The sequence below is a fragment of the Equus caballus genome, chromosome 17, assembly GCF_041296265.1.
Source record: "Equus caballus isolate H_3958 breed thoroughbred chromosome 17, TB-T2T, whole genome shotgun sequence".
Classification (NCBI taxonomy): Eukaryota; Metazoa; Chordata; class Mammalia; order Perissodactyla; family Equidae; genus Equus; species Equus caballus.
The window spans coordinates 15,237,561-15,259,840 of record NC_091700.1 but is presented as its reverse complement, the minus strand read 5'-3'; the positions used below and the strand labels follow the sequence as shown (position 1 = coordinate 15,259,840).

At 43.9% G+C, this 22,280-nt stretch overlaps 1 protein-coding gene across 44 annotated transcripts in view; it reads left to right on the top strand.

Moving 5' to 3' along the window:
• LOC138918311 (ral guanine nucleotide dissociation stimulator-like) overlaps positions 1-22,280 on the top strand; it is a 166,743-nt gene that overhangs the window by 57,033 nt on the left and 87,430 nt on the right. For 9 of the 44 annotated variants that reach the window (XR_011427501.1, XR_011427503.1, XR_011427499.1 and 6 more), the window contains exons 1-3: positions 19,370-19,473; positions 20,881-21,085; positions 21,639-21,694. The exons of 7 other annotated variants lie outside the window; for them this stretch is intronic. The gene's annotated coding sequence lies outside the window, so the exon portion shown is untranslated. Of the gene's footprint in view, positions 1-19,336; positions 19,600-20,561; positions 20,734-20,880; positions 21,086-21,638; positions 21,695-22,280 lie in introns of those variants that run through there. 28 more of the 44 variants (XR_011427492.1, XR_011427494.1, XR_011427497.1 and 25 more) reach the window with 14 other exon arrangements.

The following is a 22,280-nucleotide window of genomic DNA, read 5'->3' as shown; positions in this document are numbered from 1 at the left end:
ACATAGGAAGTATGCAGCAATATTTCTATATGTTGATAAATGAATGAATACGTGACTGAACCAGCAGAGGAGTTAGCTGAGAACAACTTAATAACATTACTGCCAATCACGCCGCTACTAATGGTTAACACCCATGAAGCACGTTACCAATGTGCTGGGCGCTTAAGAGTCGCAACCTTATGAACTGGGCATTCCTTTATTACACGATGAAGAAACTGAGGAGAGGTTTGATACTTGCTCAAGTTGACACATCTGGTACCACGAGGGGCTGGGCCTAAACTCAGTTATGCCCGACTCCAGGGTCTTAAGCACTTTGCACATCTCAGGATGTGGTTGGATTATGTTCCATCACACGGGAAAGAAACAACCTGGATAACAGAGTCTTCTTAATTTTGGTCTAAATGGACTAAATAGGGTAAAAGAGTGAGTGGGTGTGAACTTGGGGTTCTGTTTTTAAACCTCCTTAAAATTTGTGATAATTGAATAGAAAACTCTGTTGCCTTGAATGGATGTGTTTGGTTATCAAGGAGAGAAGCTTCTCGATCTGCTTGTTGAGTGCAGCGTGGAGGCCTGGTCCCTGGGATAGCCCAGGGATGAGGTGGCCTCGGCAGCAACAACAGTTTGTTAAGAAGTTCAGGCTACCCGGCGTCTCCACTTGGATTTCCTCTCTAGGCTTTGGGAAGATGTTCATGGCACTGGATGGTTGTTGACATGTGTTGATTCCATCTCTTGGCAAAGCCTAACTGGTCCAGGCCCTTTTTACAATCCAGGCACAAAACCGTCTGAAGTCAGGATTAGACACAGAAGCCCTGAGCTGTGGGCAGGAGGCATAGTAGCAGACTGTGTTAGAACATGGGCTTTGGCGTCAGAGGATTTCAGCTTTGAGCCCCGGGACTCCACAAATGTTATGCATTAGTTGTCATTTCATTATTATTCTGATCTTGACATGGTTACTAATTCCGAGAACTTGATCAAGTCATTCTTGGCCTTACAGATTTAGTTTCCTCAGCTGGAACTTGGGCGTGACAACACTCAGTTCCCAGAATTGTCATGAAGAAAAAATGAGATAAGGGAGGTGACATTGTAGCTCAGGGAGACCAGGGGCAGGCCTGGCTTTGTGGGCATGTGGCCTGTGCAGTTGCACAGGGCCCTGTGCTTAGGAGAGCTCCACGCTTGGTTTAATGATCTACTGTCGCCATCTTGAAATTCTTAATAATTTCTGAACAGGGGTCCTCACGTTTTCATTTTGCACTGGGCCCCACAAAGTCTGTAGCTGCTCTGCCTGGAGATCCCCTGGACATGTTACAGCACCAGTCCCAGGAGGAGAAAGATGCTCCCCGGAAGGAGCTGGCCAGGGAGGGGCTCTTCCTGGTTGGGAGAGCACCGTTTCCACATCTGGTGTCAAAAGGAGTGAGTGATCATCTGGACCATTTTTTGGGGAACCAGGATGTGCTCTTCCTTACCCCTGGACCTTTGCACACCCTTTCCTCTTGCCAGTAACACTTTTCCCCTGCATGCCTGTCAAGACTGAACTCCTAGTCCTCCACATCTTTTGCTCTTTATGAGAAAAGACCTTTCAAACTTGCGAGCAAGTGGCATGATAGTATAGCCCTGGAGACGTTTGGGAATCTAGGCTTCCTTTAATGCAAGATCAATTTGTATCTCATCTTTGAGGAGTGAGTAGACATAGTGGGGAGGAATTGGACCCGGCACCAGCCAGCCTGGGTTCACATCCCAGCTCTGCCCCTTCCTAGCTCCATGACTTTGGGGGAGTTTCATAAACACTCAATCCTTTAGTCTCCTCATCTGTAAGAAGGAAATAATACTAAAATTACCTACATTCACAGGTCAGCTAGGAGGAGCAGATGAACCCATGCAGACACAGCAGCTGGAGCCATGCCTTTGCAGAGTGGGTACTCTTGTCCATAAGCTAGAATTATGATGCTTTTCCACGCTCTGTGACCTGATTAACTGAAAGACCTTTAGAATCAGTAAGGACCAGTTTGCAACTGCCCCCGGGAACTTGCTAGCTGTGCGAACCCAGGCACAAGCTGTTATATCTTGATCTTAGCCCTTCAATCCTAGGAATTCTGGGAGTAAGACCTGCGATCAGCTGCAAGAGGTAGGATGTAAGGGAAGGAGCATAGGTTCGGGTCTTAGAAGCCAGTGCTTACATTTCATCTCTTCTCTTTACCAGCTGTGTGAAATTCCAAGTTATGAAAACTCCCAGAACCTTATTTTTCTCTTTAAAAATGGGGGTAGCAGTATCATTTAGAGAGGTGCTCCTCCACAAAAGAACATAAGTTCCACAAGGAGAGGGGTTTGCTTGCTTTGGTTCTTTGCTGCATCCCTCGGACAGTGCCTAGCACTCAGGAAGTGCAAAATAAATATTTGAAGGAAGGGATTGTTGAGAGAATTAAATAGCATGATTTATGTAAAGTACCTAGCATGGAGACAGGCCCCTACATAGCAGACGCTCAGGAAAGCAATGGCTGTGGATATTTTCAAGTCAGGTGGGTGGGAACACTGTGGGTCTAGCCAAGGGCTCCATTCGGAGCAGGACTGCCTGTCCCTGCTCCTGCCCAGGCGTGCAGGGATTGAGAAGAGGGATCTGCCACAGCAAGGATGAGCAGAGTTGCTGAAGTGAAAACCAGGTGCATGGACCTCTCCAGCAGAACGAGGGGAAGGAGATGGCTGTAGGTCACGTGGCAGTTTCCACTTACGCAGCAGCAGGAAGAATGCTCCCCAACTCCCTCAGGCAGAGATGAGGCTCTCATCTCACTCTTTTCTATCAGAGTAAGCTTAGAATCGTGGTAGAGCTTAGCTTACCTGAGGAAGGTGTTTGTATTCCAGCCAGGGAGGGGCTGGGGAAGGCTGGCACCCACTGCAACACGCTGCACAAAAGCAAGCTCTGATTATCACTCCATTTGTTTTGACTAGGCAAGTGTTAGATCCTTATCAAGCAGAGAGGAGCAAATTGGTTCCAAATTTAAAAAATGAAAGAGAAGTATGATCATTTAGAAAGCGTGTCAACAAGGGGCGCTGGCCTGATTCACCGGCAGCATGGCCCAGCGGAGAGTAAGGTGTGGTTTGAGTTCTGATTTCTACTCTAAGCCAGAGTATCCTCATAATACGTTAGGAGAAAGTGGCTCTAGCTCAGGTGTTCTCTTTACATTCACTGGAGAGTGTGTATGAGGTGAGACCCCCTCATCAAGACCTTGAAGAGAGGCTGTGAAGTTGAGTGGAATGAACACAGGCTGTGGAATTGGGCTGGTCTCGATTTGATGCATGCTCCACTGCTTGCAGGCTGGACAATCTCAGCCTCTCTGAGCCTCAGTTCCCTAAGCAAAAGTAATAAGAACGCCAGTGTGCAGTGAGAATTAAGTGGACATTACATATACTCTTGCTTAATAAATGTTCCCTGGGTCCATACCCCCGCAATCCAGAATCCAAGGTTCCACAATCAGATTTCAGCTCTGGCTGATTCTAGGAAAGCCAATGAGAGCTGCAATAAATGATTGAGAGAGTCTCACCCCTGATCGCCTCTTCTCTAGGACCTTCCTGGAGTCTCTGGCGTCTGACTGAATTCCACAGGTTCTTGGGCGGAGGGTAGGGTGAGGGAGGGACGGCGGGAGGCAGGCCCATGGATATCTTGATATCAGGGGCAAGACTCTGCTGGGTTCTAAGTGCAGATGCCCAACCACCGAGGCAGCACTTAAGGGTAATATATGCCAGGATGTCTGAATGACATCTTCAGCATCCTCAGCCAGGCCTCATCACTGCTCCGTATATTCATCATCTGCAGAGTTATTAACACACATTTATTGAAGCCCGCTTTGTAACAGGCCTGTCCTGGCCCAAGAACACAAGAGGCGTAAGTCATGGATCCTGCCCTTATTCTTGGGACCACATGGAATAAGTCAGATAATATCCCCAAGTTACCTTGCTCCCCATCCTGCATGGCTTCCAGCCTGCTCTCTGTGCTGGACCCTTGTCCACAGGACATAAACTAGTTCATCCATTCCTGTCCTAATGTATAATCTCCCAAACTGGAGATGCTTCATGAAGTATGGAATAGGAGGTCTGGATGCATAGAGTACAGGGTTTCAGATTCCAGATGCCTGGTGTCTCCATTTCAAGAACCAATAAAAGACAAAGTAGAATTAGCCTCATCGTTTGCCCACATCTCTTTTGCCATCTCTGTGCAAGGCATTGCTATGATTCTGCCATGAAAAATATTCAACAAAGTCAAAATACCATCTGCAGAAATTAGCAGGGGGGGATATTGGGTTTAAGTAGGAACAAGTCATGTGTGCGTGCATTTTGAGAGGTAGAAAATCCAAGAGCATAAATGTAAGATGGAAAGAGAGTGTTGTCGGAGGGAACACAGAGGGGGCAGTTATGAGGTTGGTCTCTGGCTCGCTCTTCTCCTCTCACTGATATAATGCACGTCTTTGGCTTTCTACGTGGACTGGCAAGTTAATATCTCCAACTCAGATACATCCTCAGTGTTCCATATTTGTATATCCAATTGCCTCTTAACACTTTCTCTTAGGTGTTTCAAAATACTCCGAACTGAAGCCATGCTCTTCATGACTCCCTTCCTCAAGTCTGCTTCTCTTTCTGATTTCCCTCTATCGGTGAAGTCACCGTGATCCATTCACTTGCACAAAGCGCAAACTTAGGAATCATTTGTGACATCTCTTTCTCCCTCCATCCCCCATATCCAATTCATCACCAGCCTGTTGACTTTAATTCCTAAAAGTCACTCGAGTCGATCTACTTCTCTTCCACCTCCTGCCAATATGCTAGTCCAAACTGCCATTTCTTTCCTCAAAACTCCCCACAGTCTTCCAGCTGGTCTTCTTGCATGCAGTTTCTTCCTCACCCTGCACCCAGAGGGATTCTCCCCAGATGCGTCTCTGATCACACCATCCTGCCATTGACTCTGTCCTCATAGGGACATACTAAAACTCTTCAGTGGCGGCTCCTTGCTCATATGATAAAGATATGCTCTAGAGCTGGAGACAAAGTGAGCTCCCCCGAGCTGAGCACGGAAGTGGGAGTGGAGGAAGGATCCTTTATCAAGGCCAGGTACGAAGCTGTTACAGCACAAGGAGAAGTGGATGCTGGTCATGGAGAGACAGCAGACATCCACTACAAGGACAGTCTCTCAAGGGAGAGTTTTGTCAAGGAAGAACTTTGCAAGAGATTAACAGGATTTCAAGACCCTGTACAGGTGAGCTGAGATAATGGTTTCAGCAAGAGACTAAGAGACCTTAGAGGCTTAGGGAAAAGCTGACTGAGTGGAATCAGGGCACGTATATCAAGTTTAGGGCAGCGTTAGTAAGACCACACTAGTGGTGAGGCCAAGGCACCTAATATGCATCTGACTGCTGAAGACTTCCAGTTCATGGAGCTATACAGGAGCAGGCTGGGGCTGACAGGAGTCTGGCATGACTTGGTCATACTGAACCTCCGTTGGCTTCTCCCTGCTCAGAAACCATCTGTTCTATAATGTCTTCTAGAATTGAACTGGGATATGATGTTGTACTGCCCGATCTCTAATTCCTGGGAGTCAGCCTTGAATCTTTGTTCTTGCCTGAAAATGAGCTCAATTACTCATCGCCAGTCTCCTGGTGTCTCTCTCACCTACCTACCCTGAAGATTTCTTCTTTCTTTCTTGAAGTTGAACTTATATTTCATAATAGGTGCCTCTGTTTAATCCACCGTTTGAAGTGCTGGAGGAGCAAGGAAGGCCAGATGAGTTTCTTCCCTTTCAGCCCATCTTCTGTGTCTCTCTAGAGACATTAAAAAAAAAAAAAGCCAGCTCTCTGTTTAAAAGCCTCCAATTTTCTGCAGACTAAAGTTCAGCCGCTCTAATGTGGCACATGGAATTCTTTGTAACACAGCCTGCATCTTGTAGGGTTTCTTGGTTACAGGCACAGTAACTATCTCTGAATGGTGCAAGCCTTAGAAAGCTCATGGAATGGAAGGCATAGCTGATCAAAGAAGCCTAAGAAAGGACTGGAACCAGCAGACCTCCAATAATCCAGAGAATAGGACTTAAGCGACACTCTCTTCAAGACGCTGTGGCTGGTACAAACCAGCTCCAAGACATTTCCCTCAGCCCCTCCATTCATGATTTAAATTCCTAAGAACCACCTCCCACCACCATTGTGTGGCTTCTTAGAGGAAATCCCAACCAAGGTGTCCCACGTCCCTTGGGTAAGGAGCAGTGACCTAAGCTCAGCCGGCTTGATTGCGGAGGGCAGCGCCATTCTTAAGCCCATGCAGAAAACATCCCTGCACTGAGTCATCCGCCCTAGAAGTCTCCACTCTAGTCCTTCTCCCATCACGTCTTCCCAGGGGATAAGGAGGCCACAGGCCAAGGGCACTTGCCCACCTCAACCTGCACCCTCTCTTCTGGACCATTCTCTTGGTCACAGAGACCCTGGACTTCCCTGCCCAAGTTGGCTCTTCCCTGGATCTGTCCTCCCGAGGGCACATGGCACATGAAAGCCAGAGGGGATGTAAAGACTGCTGTCCACCCATTTTCACTGTGCAGGTTATGATGTACTCACACACGTACAAAAAGCCACTACAGTGATGGGCAGAGCTGGGAGTAGGAAGAGAAGTGGGGAACAGGCTGAGGCTAGGGATCCGGGAGCCATAAGCCAGGAGCCAGCTCTCCCCATGCTGCTATATTCTGGCAAGAAAATCTGAGAAGCCAGAGGATTCCAAATTTGAACTTGGCCTTCCAGGTCATTATGAAGATAGGAGGATAGTACATATTTTAAATGACACTTTAATAGATTGCTTTATCACTTTCAAATCCCTGGGCATGTGGTATATGGCGCTTCATTTGTACGCTTCCTCTGGGTCCTGCAAGGGTATAGGCAGGTCGGTCAAAGAGCATCAGGATGCTGCTACCCGAGGAAGAGGCCAGTGATGTCCACGTGCTGTTGAGATCCCGTGTTCCCACCCCTGTGTCTAGTGACCCAGCGCCCCGTGACTCAGCTGCCCAGGCCCTGAGCAGACCCTGCAAATGCCGGAGGCTCCCAACTGTCTCCCTGCCTCCACGTTAGCCCCCTGGAGTCCTCTCAGTCAAGCATCCAGAGGTATCTTTAAACATATAATGAATCAAGCCACTTCCCAGTTTAAAAGCCTACGGTGACCGCTCCCCACCCCCACCTACCCCGCCCAGAGGAAAAGTCAAAATCCTTTCCACATTTCGCAAAGCTTTGCACGACACCTCCCAGCCTCCATCCACCGTCTCTCTGTCCTCTTGCTGACCCACTCCAGCCATGCTGTCCTTCTGGTGGTCGCTGAGACACGTCAAGCTCAGCCCTGCATGGGGTCCTCTGCACCTGCTGTCCTTGTGGCTGGAGCATTCTTCCCTTGGTTGTCCCCATGGCTAGCTCTTTCAGCTCCTTCAGCTCTCTGTTTATGCTACTTCCTAGCACAATCTTCTCTGGTGACCCCAACTAAAATAGGGGGCCCCGTTCCCACCGCAGCATCTCCCACCTCCTTTCCCTGCATTATTCTCCGCACAGCACTCCCCGTCACACTATGCGTCTTGATTGTTTCTTGCATGTTATCTATCTAGACAGACTAGAAGAGAAGCAACGTGCGGGCAGGGACCTTTGTCTGTCTGTTCCCTGCTGTCTCTCCAGCACCTGGAACACTCCTGAGCTCAGAGGTGACACTCCACAAATGTTTGTTGAGTGAATAATGGGATGAATGAATGAAAGCATACATGCCATGCCCCTGAGCCCCTGCATATGGTCCCCTCTCTGTCTGGGATCCCACCATCATCTTCTCCTTCAAGGCCTAGCTCAGCATTACCCTATCTCTGCGGCACCTCCTCCTCTCCATCCCACCCCAGCAGCATTGTTTTTGGTTCCCCCATCATACTTTACACATACTTCTCTAATAATACTCACTACATTCAATTATTGTCTGGTGTTTTTTTTTCTTTTAAAAGATGTACATAAGCAGTACATGAATACATTCACTTTATTAAATATTCAAACAATATAGTAAGCGAAAGATCTCCTCTAGGCTACTCTCAAAATCTACCTTTCCTTTCCAGAAGTAATCTTGTCTGGGAATTTACATACACATACATGGATAAAAAAGTAAAGTTTTGTTTTGAGTGTGCATGTGTGTGCTTTATTATACCTATGTTCTGGCATTTTCTATGATTTGCATCTTTGACACAGAGTACTTTGTGTGATTGTCTGTTTTGTACCTGTATGCATTTAAATCACTTTAAAAAATAATTTAGCATTGAATTAGATAGAATGAAGGCATGAAGATTTAGTTGGCCATTCCCCATCTTATGGGTATTTAGATGGTTCGCATTGCTGCAGCCATGCCACAGTGAAAGTTCCTACACAGGTCTGTTAGAGCATATGTGTTTCTCCAGACTACATACCTAGAAGGGAAATAGAGGATTTGAAGTGTGCAGATTTTAACCTGTCAATTCACCCTTTAAAAAGCCTGTAAAAATTATGCTTCTGTGAAGGTGGGATATTTTTAATATTTGCCTATTGGCTGGGAGAAAATGTCTCATTCGAGTTTTGTTTTTCATTTCCCTGATTATTGCTGAAGTTGACATGTTTGTCTATATTTATTAGAATTTAGTTTCTCTTGTGACTCGTTTTTCCATCTTCTTGGCCCGTTTTTCTTTTCTCTTGCTGTCGCTATCTTACGTGCCTGTTTGTTTTACTTGACTGTGAGCTCCTTCAGGTGGTCATCACATCTTATTTATCAAGGTTTCCCCTTCCAGAGCACACAGACAGTGCTTAATGAATGTATATCCAATTGCATTATTGAAGCCATAGGCATTACCCTTTATCATGGTTATCATCATTATCATCCTCCTCATCACCGCCAGTACCATTTATTTAGTCTCACAGGATGCTAAGCCCTGTCTCGGGAGGTGTGCGTATATAGTCTCTCATCTTCCTAATACCTCGCCCAACAAAGTGACTATTGGTAGCTCTGTTTTACAGATAAAGCAGTTGAGACTCATGCAAGTTACACGGGCTGCCCAAGGACACTCAGCCGGATTATGAAGGGAGGGATTATGGAGCAGAGTCTTTTCAGCCTGGTTCCAAAGTATGTGCAGTCTCCCTTAGAGCAATTGGCCTCTTCCTGGCCACGCATTAGAATCACCTGAACAGGCTTTTAAATGATAGCTATATCCAGTCCTACCCCAGGCCAATTGATTCAGAAACTCTGGGACTAGGTCTGGGGAAGTGGTGTTATAAAAATCCCTACATGATTTTGATGTGCAGAAATGGTTGAAAACCTTTGGTCTACATTGGGAGTGAACCAGCTTTTTTTGTAAAGTGCCAGATAGTAAATATTTTAGACTTTGCCTGCCATACAGTCTCTGTGGCAACTATCCACCTTTGCTGTTGTAGGGTCAAAACAGCCAAAGACAAAAATGAACGAACATGACTGTGTTCCAATTGAAACCCATTTACAAAAACAAACGGCAGCCAAATTTGGTCCATGGGCTGTAGTTTGTGGACCCCTAGTCTATATCATAATACTTCGAAGATCTTGGAATTTCGGATTGTCCCAGTCAAACCAGGACATCTGGTCACATTAATTACCTTGCTAAGTCTCAAGGACAGTGGCATGAGAATCTTTGCCCCACCTCAACAGATTCTGCTTCAGTAGGTTGGGGCCTGGGCATCTGCATTTCAACAAGGGATGCAGCTGATTCTGATGTAAGCAGACTTCGTGGGTCCTTACTGCAAGAATCACTGGGCTACCAAAGCATAATGTTCTTGGCAAGTAGCGAAAGCTTGGCTGGAGAAGCAGAACTGGTTCTTATCCAACAATTCTTTAAGCTCATGGATAGACATTTTGTGCGTCCCTGCCTGCCTTATGTTCCAGCATCCTGCCTCCAAGGTTCTGGAACCTTGGGTGCCCCAGCATCACATCTTCCCAGTCTGCACGTTGGCAGAGAAGGAAGCCGTCCTGCCTCTTCAACTCTGAAATTAGTAGAAGACCAAAGTCCTTGTATATTTCAAAATATTGAAGAAGAAAGTGACTGTTTAACCACCTACGTGATAAAACTGATACTGGCATTTATCAGTCTGTGTGTGTGTGTGTGTGTGTGTGTGTGTGTTTTAATAGTTCAGTAGTTAGAAAATGGAGCCTCCATTTTCCCGTCATCCGCTTTGAAGCTATGTAGTGGGTGAATGCCATCATTTCTGTGTCCGACCTCTTTAGCATCCATTATTTCTCTGTTGTCCACATCTAATAGTCTGGATCCTTTTAGTTGTTGATGGCGCAGCGATTACTGGGGCTGCTGCTTTAGGATGACTTCCAAATGCATCTGAACAGTTGAGTTTACTTACTGCTTCCCTCCTGAAAGCTTTTTAGCATGATCCAGCTGGGGTGGTTTCATCGGGAAAACCATTATTTGCGGCTCTCTTTTTTTGAGGGGTAGAAATAAATTTCCCAAAAGGTGAAAGTGGACGCTGTTCATTGTGGATCTGCAATCTTACTTTTTCTTCTCTCTCCTTCTTACATTCCATTTGCACAGTTTTTCTCAGGAATGACTTCTTTCTGGGGAAATGGAATGTTCTAAATGGCACGATTGAGTCAAATCAATGTTTAGAGTGGTTTGGACTTTTAAGCCTTTTGCTGGATTTTGGCAGTATCATTTTATACTGTAAAACCCCTTTTCCCCAGGTAACCTATAATATTCATATTGAACATTATTCACAGCTTTCTAACACCCCCTCATTTCACTTAGCTATCAGCTAAGCAAATAGTGCTCAAGAGTTAAAAATATGCTATTCTTCCTCTACAGCACATGCACTTTTATGTGAAAGGGGAACCGCTCTGTGTTCCTAATCTCTATATACATATCTATCTGTGCATGTAGTAGCTTTCAACACTGTAATTAGACACAGAAACCACACCGTACCAACACAGTGCACACATGCAGGTTTATAGAGCAGCTGTGACAAGTATATAATATGGTAAGACACCTTTTCACCAGCTGGGACAAATTCTAGAGTATACAAGGAGAGTTTCAAATGAAAATTAGGTAGAAGAATCTGAACTATTTCATGCAGGAGGACTGCACAGATGAAAATATCTAGGACGCCTCTCTGGAAGAGTGTATTTGAGAGGCACTGTGCAATACTGGAAGGCTGATAGCTCAAGGAGTCCAATCCTCTTGGATTTAAATCCCAGCCAAGGTGCTGTGTGATCTTGGGCAGGTTGCTTTACCTCTCTGAGACTCAAGTACCCTGTTACGTCACAGAGATAGTAGCAGCACGTTTACCTCATGGGGCTCGTGTGAGGATTAAGTGAGGTAACAAATGTCAGGCTGCAGACACACTTTCATCATCTGAGGATCGGAACCACAGTGTGGTGATGAAAATGAAAGGAGATACGTCATCATTACAACAGAACTCTCTGGAATATGCCCCTCCCTGCCACACACACAGCAAATATGAGTCTCTTTTGTGAACTGTCAATGTTAATAGCATCCACATTTACTCAGCTACCCTCATAAAAAAATTAGAAGCTACACTTAAATGGTTTCTCTCTCCTCCTACCTGTCCCCTTCTTCTCGTGCCTGATCCCCCATGGTCACTTGGTACCAAATTGTGCCATTCAGCCTCCGAAATAACTTTCTAATTCGGTCTCCTCAGCTTCATCCTCCCTGTCACTGCCTCAGTTCAGACCCTTATTGTCTTTTGTCTGGATTAATGCAAGAACCTCTTAACCAATTTCAGTATCTTCGGCTTGGATCCTCCATGATCCATTAGTAGCCCCATTTTACAGATTAGAAAATTGAGACAGAGAGAGGTTCAATCAAGAGCCCCAAATCACACAGCTGGTAAGTGGTATTATAGGGATTCCAACCTCAGCAGCCTGGCTCTAGGATCTCTGCCCTTTCCTGCCTTGGAGCTTGGTGCAGTGCATTATTTGGTTGTGGAAATCGGCAGTACCTCCTACGTCTGGTAATTGCCTGGAGTGAGTCCTGTTTCCCCCTCACCAGATGTTTCCTTAGAGCTGCTCTAAGTGATACATCGATCCTGCATGAGCTCCAAGGAGCAGCCAAGCCATTCTGCAGGAAGAGAGCGGGTGAAGGAGGAACAGGCAGAAATGTACAAATGAGTTCTGGTGGGAGACCATCAGTGCATCGTGGATGCTGTCCAGAGGCTGACGTGGGCCACGTATAAAAAGAAGAGGCTGAACTAGGGATGGAGAAAGTAGGGATTCAGGTCCATTTCAGCATTTCAGGAGTCTGGTCCAGTGGGTGGGGCCTGGCACGAAGAACTGCCAGCGGGGATGATGCTGGGATTCTGGCAGTATCAGAGGCTGCTGGTTTAGAGCAGGATCGCAGGCAGACGTGATGCTGTGGTACCACAGGGACAGATCATCCATGTTCCCGTGAAGCCACAGCCACTCTGAAGCCGGGGCCAGGGCTTTCCCACGCCCTGTGGTCGTAGGCACTAGAGTGGCAGGAAAAGTAAACTGAGAAACTACAAGTTTCTCCTTGTAGAAACCTTACTCATTCTTTAAAGCTCACTTAAAAATTAATATTTATCTAAGGAATCCATACTTGTGCCTTTAAAATCAAATAGTACTGAAGGCTTTATAAAGGACCGTGACAGGCCCTCCCCAACCTCACAACCCCAGTCCTTTCTATCCCCCCAGTTCCATTCCCCATGGAAACCACTTGAGCCATTTCTATCCTAGCTGTTCTTGTGTTTACCTCCATTTATATAACTAGTACGAATACTTGTATTTAAAAGTAATTTTAAAATATTAGACACTAACTTCTTGCCGTGGTAGATAAAATTTGAGTAGGTAAAATTGCAGGTGGATGAAATTTGGTCCACACCCCATTCCCCTCTTCACTCTTCTCAGTCTGTCCTCACTTAAATCTTTATTCATGCAAAGTTCATCTTGGCATGGAAGGTGACCCCTTTCCTGGAACGTGTTCAGAGACTGCTCCTCCCCTGCTCCCACAGAGCTGTGTATCTCTCTTAGTGCACTGTTCCCCTTGCCCTTCCACGTTGGGGTTATCTATAGAACAGGTCACACAGCTGTGGTCTTTACTGCTGTGTGCCCGATATTGGTAAACCCTGCTCTTCTTCCCTGTCCCTAGCCATCTCTATATCTTTCTGCTTTGCCAGTCTCTGGGTGGGGGGAAACCAAAGTGGGTACTTCCTGTGTGCCCTGAAAGGCTGGGACGCCGGTCGTTCACTCTGCTCTCTCTTTCCCTGAAAGGAGAGCTCTTTCTAGCTGAGGAGTTCCCTCTTAGCACTGAGTAATGCCAGCTTAAAGGACGGGGTGATGCAGGCAAAATGAAGCTGTTCTTCTTTCTCTTTATGTGTGGTTATTCTCACATTTTTTGTTCCGCTATGTTGCTAAAGTTTCTTAAGAGGGCTTTAGAGCTCTCCCAGAACTCTTTTTGATCATGGGTAGGTAGCAGTCTAATTGTTGATCTTTCTGGGAGGACAGAGGCTAACATCTCCTACTCCCCCATCTTGGTGACATCACTCACTAACACATCGTTAAGGATTTTTCATTTATATTCATGAGGGATAGTGGTCTTGTCTTTGCATGTGATGTCTTCACTTGCCATTGAAATTAAGGTGACTCTGGCCTAATAGAATGATGTGAGACCAGCTCTCTCCTTCTAATATTTTCTGAAATAGATGGTGGGAGATTGGGATTATTTTCTCCATTAATAGTCAATGGAATTCACCAGTTGAGTCATCTGAATCTGGGCTTTTCTTCCCTGAAAGGGTTTTAATTAGTAATTTAACTTTCTTGTTTGTTACAGATCTATGGAGATTTTCTATTTCTCTTTGAGTCAGTTTTGGAAATTTGGATCTAAGAATTTGCCAATATCTTATAAATTGTCTAATTTGTGGCATAAAGTTGTTCATAATATTCTCTTATAATCCTTTAATTTCTCTGTGGGTGTCCCTTTCTAATTTCTGATTTTGGTAAATTCTATCTTCTCTCTTCCTTGGGGATGCTAGCTAAGGGATTGTCAACTTTATGTGGTAAACAGCCAATTTCTGGTTTTATTGATGTTTGTGTTTTGTACTTCACAGACGTGTTCTAATCTTTTGTATTTCCTTTCTTTTGCTTGTTTTCAGTTTGGTTTATTTTCCTTTCTTTCCTTTCTTAGGGTAGGAACTTAAATTATTGATTTGAGACTTTCCTCTCTTCCACTATAGGTGTTTAATACTCTAAATTTCTCTCTAAGTACTGCTTTAGGCACATCCCATAGACTTTGATATTCTATTTTTTAAATTTTCATTCACTTCAAAGTACTTTCAAATTTTGTTCCCAATTTATTCTTTGACTCATATGTTATTCAGATGGGTGTCATTTAAGTTCCAAATGTTTGTGGATATCCCAGATATATTCCATTCTTGATAGCTCACATTCCATTGTGGTTGGAGAACATATTTTATATAATTTCATTCTTGCTAAATCTGTTGAATTTATTTTATGGCTGAGTACACGGTCTATCCTGGAGCATGTTCCATGTGGTATTGAAAAGAATGTGTGTTTTGTAGTCATTGAGTGCAGTGATCTATACACGTCACTTAATTTAATTTGGTTGATAGTGCTCTTCAAGTCTTGTATAACCTTGCTGATTGTCTTTCCTCTTTTTAATCCATTATGGACAGGAGGCAGTTGAAATTTCCAAGTATTGTTGAATTGTCTCTTTCTCCTTTCATTTCCGTCAAATTTTACTTCACGTATCTTGAAGCTCTGTTGTTACATTTGTAAGCATTGATAATTTTTATATCTTTCTGATTTAATGACATTTTGTCATTTGGATATGTCCCTCTTTGCTTCTAATAATATTTCTTGTTTTAAAATCTACATTGTCCAGTATTAACACAACCCTCCAGCAATCTTTTGGTAACTATTTGTGTGATGTGTCTTTTCCATCCTTCTAGTTTCAACTTCTGTTTGTCTTTGAATCTAAGATGTGTCTTTTGTAGATCACGTATAGTTGGATCTTGCTTTATTATTCATTTTCCCAATCTCTGTCTTCTAATTGTTTTTTTTAGACCATTCACATTTAGTGCAGTTATTGATAGGATCAGAGTTACATTTGCCATTTTGCTATTTGTTTTCTTTGTCTTCAGGCTTTTTTGTTCTCTGTCCTTCCTTTATTAACTTCTTTTGTGCTAAATAAATCTTTCAGTATATCATTTTAATTCCTCTATTGAATATTTTTTACTGTTTTTGAGCTATTTTCCTAGTGTCTGTGGTAGGGATTCCAATATGCATTTTAACTGACTATGGTCTATTTCAAACGAATATTAACTTAATTCCTATGAAATATAGAATGTTTCCTCCAATGTAACTCTGTTACTTTCCCCTCTTGTGCTCTTGTTTTTATATATATTATATCTATATATGTTACAAAACCAATACTAGAATGTTACAGTTATTTCTTTGTACAATCTCATGTCTTTTAAAGAATTTAACAGAAGAAATGAGAAAATATATTTATAGATTCTTTTTTTTAAAACCCAGAAATTTATTACTTCTGGCTCTCTTAATTTCTTCCAGCTGATTCGAGGTACTGTCTGATGTCATTTTCTTCCAGCCCAAAGAATTTCCTTTAGTATTTCTCACAATTCAGTTCTGATATCAAGAAATTCTTCCAGTCCTTTTAAATTTAAGAATGTCCTTATTTCACCTTTATAATTAGTGGATAGTCTTGCTGGATAAAAAAATTCTTCGTTACCATTTTTTCTTTCAGTATTTTGAATATGCCATTTCACTGCCTTCTAGGGTCTATTTTCTCTGATGAGCAGTTAGATATTATTTATGTTGATGCTCTCCTGTACATGTTCAGTTGTTTTTCTCTTTCTTAAGATTTTCTCTTTGTGTGTGGCTTCCAACAGTTTGACTATGATGTGTCTAGGTAAAACTATATCTTTGTATTTATCCTACTTGGAGTTCAGTAAGCTTCTTGGATGTGTAAATTAACATTGTTTCATCAACTTTGGGAAGTTTTGGACATTATTTCTTCAAACAATTACAATAACTATTAGATCCACAATTTGAGGAGGTGTATTACATGAGATTTGGGACATTTACTGGGAAAGTCTAGGAACCTGGAAATTGGAATGATTACATGTATTTGGATTCACATATAGCTGAACTCATTGGGCACAATGAGTCTCCCTTGATTTCATAAGCAGTTGTTTCTCCCTGTGTGAGGCTGTTCCTTCATTGCTGGTATTCAACTATAGGATGAATCTCAAAATCATTATCCTGAGTGAAAAAAAAGCCACACAAAAATACACTGTATGATTCCTTTTGCATGAAACCCTAAAAAGATAAAACTAATCTAATATTGACAGGTGTAGAGAGAAACAGTTCCCAGATGGAGGTGTCTGAACAGTTTGAAAAGTGATCCAATATACTGGGGCTCTCAATAGATTGCCTCAATTACTCACTCAGATAAGGTTTGAATACAAGAATATCTTCAAGAGGGACATTATGTTCCTCAATATTTTATAAAATGATCACTAGCCATATGAGGGTGAATGCCAGGTAAGTACACCTCCCCCAATTACTGCGAGGATGGATCAGTGTGAGGTCAAGATTAAGGTGAAGAAATTGTATTCCTTCACTTACATGGATTTACCGAGCATCTAGGAAGCCCAAAGTTATTATCAGAGGAGAAGGATATGGTCAAACATATACTACTACTTGGTCAGAACAGATGTTCTAAACTCTGTGCACTTTGCCTGGCAGGTGTACACTTGCCTCTGCACAGCTTTGAGGCTTATTAGACAGTTCAAGTTTGTTGTACCTGCCACACACTCTGCAATTTTAAGGCCTTTAAGGTATACTAAAAGTCACTGCTTTGAGGAGCTTAGAAAAAGAAGTGAAGAGTAACTGAATTCTGACAGTGTCTGTCTCACTTCTCTCTCTCTCTCCAAATCCTAAGGGGTGATCCTAGTATAAGTTACCCCTGAAGGAGATACACACTATCCTCAGGCCCTGTCCGAACTTCCTTACTGGCTCCAGGCCCATAATAGGAATAAAAAACCAGCTATGTTCAGAGTAAAATTGCAAGAAATCCAGAAATTAAAAAACCAAAAACACAAAAGGAACTCAAGATCTTGCCCAATAAAGCAGAAACTAGGTAGCACATAAGGGGGTGGATCCTTACCATATTAGATTAGGAAGGATGAATTATGTTTGGATAGGCTCAAATTAATCAATATGAGTATACTCCCTGTGGACTCAGGAGCAGCCCATGTTGCATTTCAAAGCAATGAAATATGTATTTTCTCTAATGGGATACTGACAAATGTTTTTTGAAACTCTTAGAGTGTTTCTCATGTGCAGCCATCTTTTGTGGTGATGTGAAGGGATCAGTGGTGGTGGCTCTTTGGTCATGAAGTTCATTGAAATGAAATAGATGGGTATTCTACTAAGATGCTTCTTGAGATATATATCTATATACATGTGAAATTCTGGATCTTGTGGGCAGAAAACGAACACAAATCACCACAACAGGGATTTAGATTCTCTTTCTAAATCCTTGATATATCCTACTTTATAGACAGGAGGCTTTGACTAAAGGGAAGGCTGGGTCCCTTTGACAAAATTCCTCATAACTTGGTCACAAGAATATACAAATAAACATTCCCCAAAAGTCCCCAAGGGAGACCTGTGGCCACATACCCATCAACTCTCCTTCAAACTGGGTTTACAGTGTATGGTGGCATCATTGGAAATTATGGCTGCTACGATTACAGTCTCACTTAGGGGTGGTTCTGAAATGTGTGGTGAAAAAAAAATCTTCCCAGTGGGTAGAGTTTAAGGAGGTATATTTAGTTCACTTTGTGAAGAACTGACATGTACTTGAGTTTCGATTTATACTGATTTATGTCCAGTAGCTCAGTGAGTTGACAGGTAGTAGGGGGCTAAACAAGAATAAGACTGGAAAATTGGTGACCAAAAGGTCTAGAAGAGACACATGCGGATGGAATTCTAAGAATAGGTATTGAATGGGGTTTATAAATGCTTAACGGAGGATAGGATATCAGAGGGAAGAGAACAAGTGAGGTGTTGGGTATTTATTCCTTTGGCTCTCCGTGCTGAGCCATGTAATGGGCATTCACAATGTTTCTCTTCCTAAGACCACAGCTCTCATAAGGGTGGCCTTTTGTGCTAAGTTCTGATAATGTCACCTACTCTCACTACAGCCCTGGGGGTGATGATAACTCTCTACCAACACTAGTTACAGGATGCTTCACTAACCCTACCCACATTTTTAGAGCCCTATTTATTAGACTCTCCTCAAGTGTCCCATGGTTTCTTGACAACTGACACCTGTTTCTTCAGGGGACCCTGACTAATAGGCCCCACAACAAGCCTGATCATAAACTCCATGGGGGTAGGGAATTTACTCTCTTTTATTTGATGTTGCTATCCCAGCACCTAGAATGATGTCGATTGTACAGTCAGTTTTCAATAAATGTTTGTTAAACGACATATGTGTGACCACTTTCTCTCCTTCGTGATCTTTATGTTAAAGTCTATTATGATTGATTTAATATAGTTTAACCAGCATTCTTGTGCTTTTATCTGTAATTTGGTAAAGAATGACAAAGAATTATAAACGTCAGCAAAAAGCAAGCAAACTTGTCGTTATGTGCATGGAAATCCAAGATATTTAACATAAAAATTTATGAAACAATAAGAGAATTCAGCAAGAATCAATGTTAATGTAGAAGACCCAACAGATTTCCTATAAACATCCACCCCTGGAGCACCTGTGCAGACCCTCAGTAGAATCTGCACACTGGGCCCCAGGCGCGCCAGGATGGGGCTCAGGGGTTGGTGGGTCCGGCGGCTGTAAAGGAACAGGGTGGAGGTCCCAGGTTGAAAAATTGTAAAATTATAATTTTACAGCTATATAATTTAACTACTTCAGTCGTCATGTCTTTTTCTTTTTACAAAGTCAATTTTCCTACCTAACTCCAAATTTTTTTCACACCATCTAAGTAATATTTTAATATTTTCCATATCCAATCCGTATTCAAATTTCCCCAATTACCTCCAAATGACTTATGAAAAAAATGCTATTTTAATCGGGAGCCAATAGCGGACTACCCTTTGCATTTGACAGCAGAGTTCAGGCTTAACCCTTAACCTCTTCAGGCTCGGAGGACCCTGGGCAGGAGAGATTTAAGAACACCGTCCTCCCGCTTTCGCGGAAAGGCCAAAAGTGACTTGAAATGTAGACGCGGAGGCCTATGGGAAATGTAGTTTTAAATAGGTGAGGTTCACCGCCTGGACTCCGGGAAGGGGACGCCACGCTCCTTCTGCGCATGTGCAGCCGTAGCCTCCTCGTTTGTCTTCTCAGGACTCCAGAGAACCGTTGGGGAACTTTGGGGTGTGCTCGGAAAATGCAGGGTGCGCACCGAGGGCGAGGGACTAGCTGGGAAGGGTGTGCCTGTGCTTGGGGATGGGAGCAGGAAGTGTCTGGGACCTCGTCGCCCCCCGCGGCGGTGTATAAACCCGGGCGGGCCGTCAGAGCGGGTAAGGCCGATGGGGGAGACCCCGACCCTCGGGCTGCCGGGGGGCGCAGGTGTTCGGGGCGGTCCGGGATGCCCGAGGATCGTGTGACCAGCCCGCCTGCAGCCCGACCAGAGAGAAGCCCGTGTCGGCGGCGGTGGGTGCGGGAGGGAGGAGTGCGTTTATCAGGCGGACGGTGACCGTGGGTCTGCGGTGGAGCCCGAGCTCTGGAGCACTACAGGCCCGGTCAGTGCCAGCTCTGTCACCTGTTAGCAGGGGCGACAGAAGGAACCTGGGCGAGAGTCAGGGTTCTCATCTATAAATATTAATAATGATTGTTTCACGGCGACGTTTGGAAACATAGATCACTATTTTAGACAAGTGCCAGGTAGGAAGCCTTAAGTAAGTGACAACTGCTGTTATAGTTAGAGGACGCTTTGTTTTTTTACTGGATAGTTTAATGTACCCTGACAACCACTTCACCAGAAACCGAGGCTCGGGTCGGTGGCCCGATGTGCTCGAGTCAGGAGCTCCCAGCCAGGGAATTTGGATTCGAGGGCAGGTGTGCTTGGCTTCAGTCTCAGGCTTTGTCTGATGTCACACCTGCCCAAGACTGGCATTACAGCCTTCACAGCACTTAGGAACATGGCCTGTCCCTGCGTCCCCAGGGATGTAAAGGAAAGGATGTGGATGGAATCCCACCATGTGTCACATGTATCCTGGGATTTCTAGTGTCTTTTCAGGTCCCTTGGGTCAGACAGAGGTGCCTGGCCCCCTCTGCATTGTCAGGCTTTCTGTCCTTGAAGTCTGACGTTATAATGAATTCTAAGAGTCAGCCTTTTTGCCCCTAAGATGAATTTATTTCTCAGATCCATGTCCCAGTTGCCTTGAAACAAACCAGCCCTTGTGAGGCAGGAAGCAGGGGGCCTCTGTGAGGGAGTCTTACCTGGAAGAGAGCGCCCCTCTGACCTTAGACCTCTCTCCAGAGCTTCAGAGCAGAGACAAGAGCCCAGAAAGGAGCAGATGCTAGATTTGCAAGATCAGAAGCAGGTCTTGATCCTCCTGCCCAGAATGAACCAGACTTGATGATGATGCCACCTTCAGGAGCCACCACACTGTGTGACAGTGGGGCATTTGGGCCGTCCCTGGGAAGTACAGGTGAGCTGGGGTGGCCCAGGGGCAGGCTGCTCAGGAAAGGCTGCTTTGTTGGAGAGCCGTGAGGGCAAGGTCTGGGGGTAAGGGACAACCAGGCAGAGGGAGGAAGTTCTGTCTCCAGTCCCCTTAAATGGCCCCCGCTATTTACAGATGCGCTGCTGTCACACATGTCCACCACCACATGTGACATTAGTGACGTTATCCTGATGTCACAGGATCCAAGAATGATGATCTGTGAAGAGTTTTCCAAGGTCACCTACTTCTAACTCTTTTGAAAGATTTAAAGACATTGGGCCTGAAAATTTCAGTGACTTGTCCAGGGAAACGCAGTTTGTGACAGTTCACTCTCTCACAGGTAAGTTACCAAAAGCATCTATCGAAAGGGCCTTTTGAGAAATACTTCCCAGCTGAAATGAACAATTACAAATTCCTGCCTTAAATCCTCCCATCTCTTTTACTAGGCTTTCCGTGGATTGTGTATACCAGGGGTTGAATAATATTACTGAGAAAAATAGATAAATGATGCATACTGAGCATTTTTCTGCTAAGTTAACTTTAATGAAGGAATAGTGTCTTGTCGTTTGGCGTACTTTAATTCAACTGATCGGTTGTTTTTATTTCTTTCTGTTATCCAGAAGGACGCATGCGTTATTGTTAAATCAATCGAGTAAAGTTTATGTTCACTCAGTAAAAAACTGCAGATTTCAGCTCCATGGTCATTTCAGAATCACACAAAGACAGGTGTTGCTGCCTGTCCATGATCCTTCTTGTGCCTTTTCAAGGCCCAGAGGGCCCTGTGCCTATGGGGAGGATGATCCCCAACTGGGGTGCTGAGATTTGAGGAGGTGAATCTAAGAGCTGTAAGACAGCTAAATCTCAGGACCCCTGTCTTCTTTCTGTCCCCTCAGCTGAACCACAGTCCTCTGTACTCGCCCAGGAGCCACAGAGAGTGAACATCCCTCAGGTGAGCTCTTTATTCATTCCCCACTTTATATTGTAATGGATTTATAAGGTTTAGCAGGATCCATGCATTAAAGGAAAAGGAGAAGTTGAAATAGTAGAAATCAAGTCAGTCTTGAGGAAAAATATAGCGTGTTTTACTATTAATTGTGATGTTGGCTGTTAGCTTTGAGTGGGTAACCTTGTCAGGGTAAGTAGTTTCCCACTAAGCTACCTGTTTCAATCTCTTTACTTGTGATTGGGCTATTCAGATTCTCTGTTTCTTCTTGATTCAGTTTTGGGAAGTTGTATGAGTCTTAGAATTTATCTGTTTCTTCTGGATTGTCCAGTTTGTTGCTATATAGTTTTTCATAGTATTCTCTTATAATCCTTTATATTTCTGTGGTATCTGTTGTAATTTCTCCTCTTTCATTTCTAATTTTATTTATTTGAGCCTTCTTTCTTTTTTTCTTAGAGAGTCAGGCTAAGGGTTTGTCAATTTTGCATATCTTCTCAAAGAACCAGCGCTTTGTTTCACTGATCTTTTCTACTGTTCTTTTTTCTTTTTTGGTTTCAATTTCATTTATTTCTGCTCTGATTTTTATTATTTC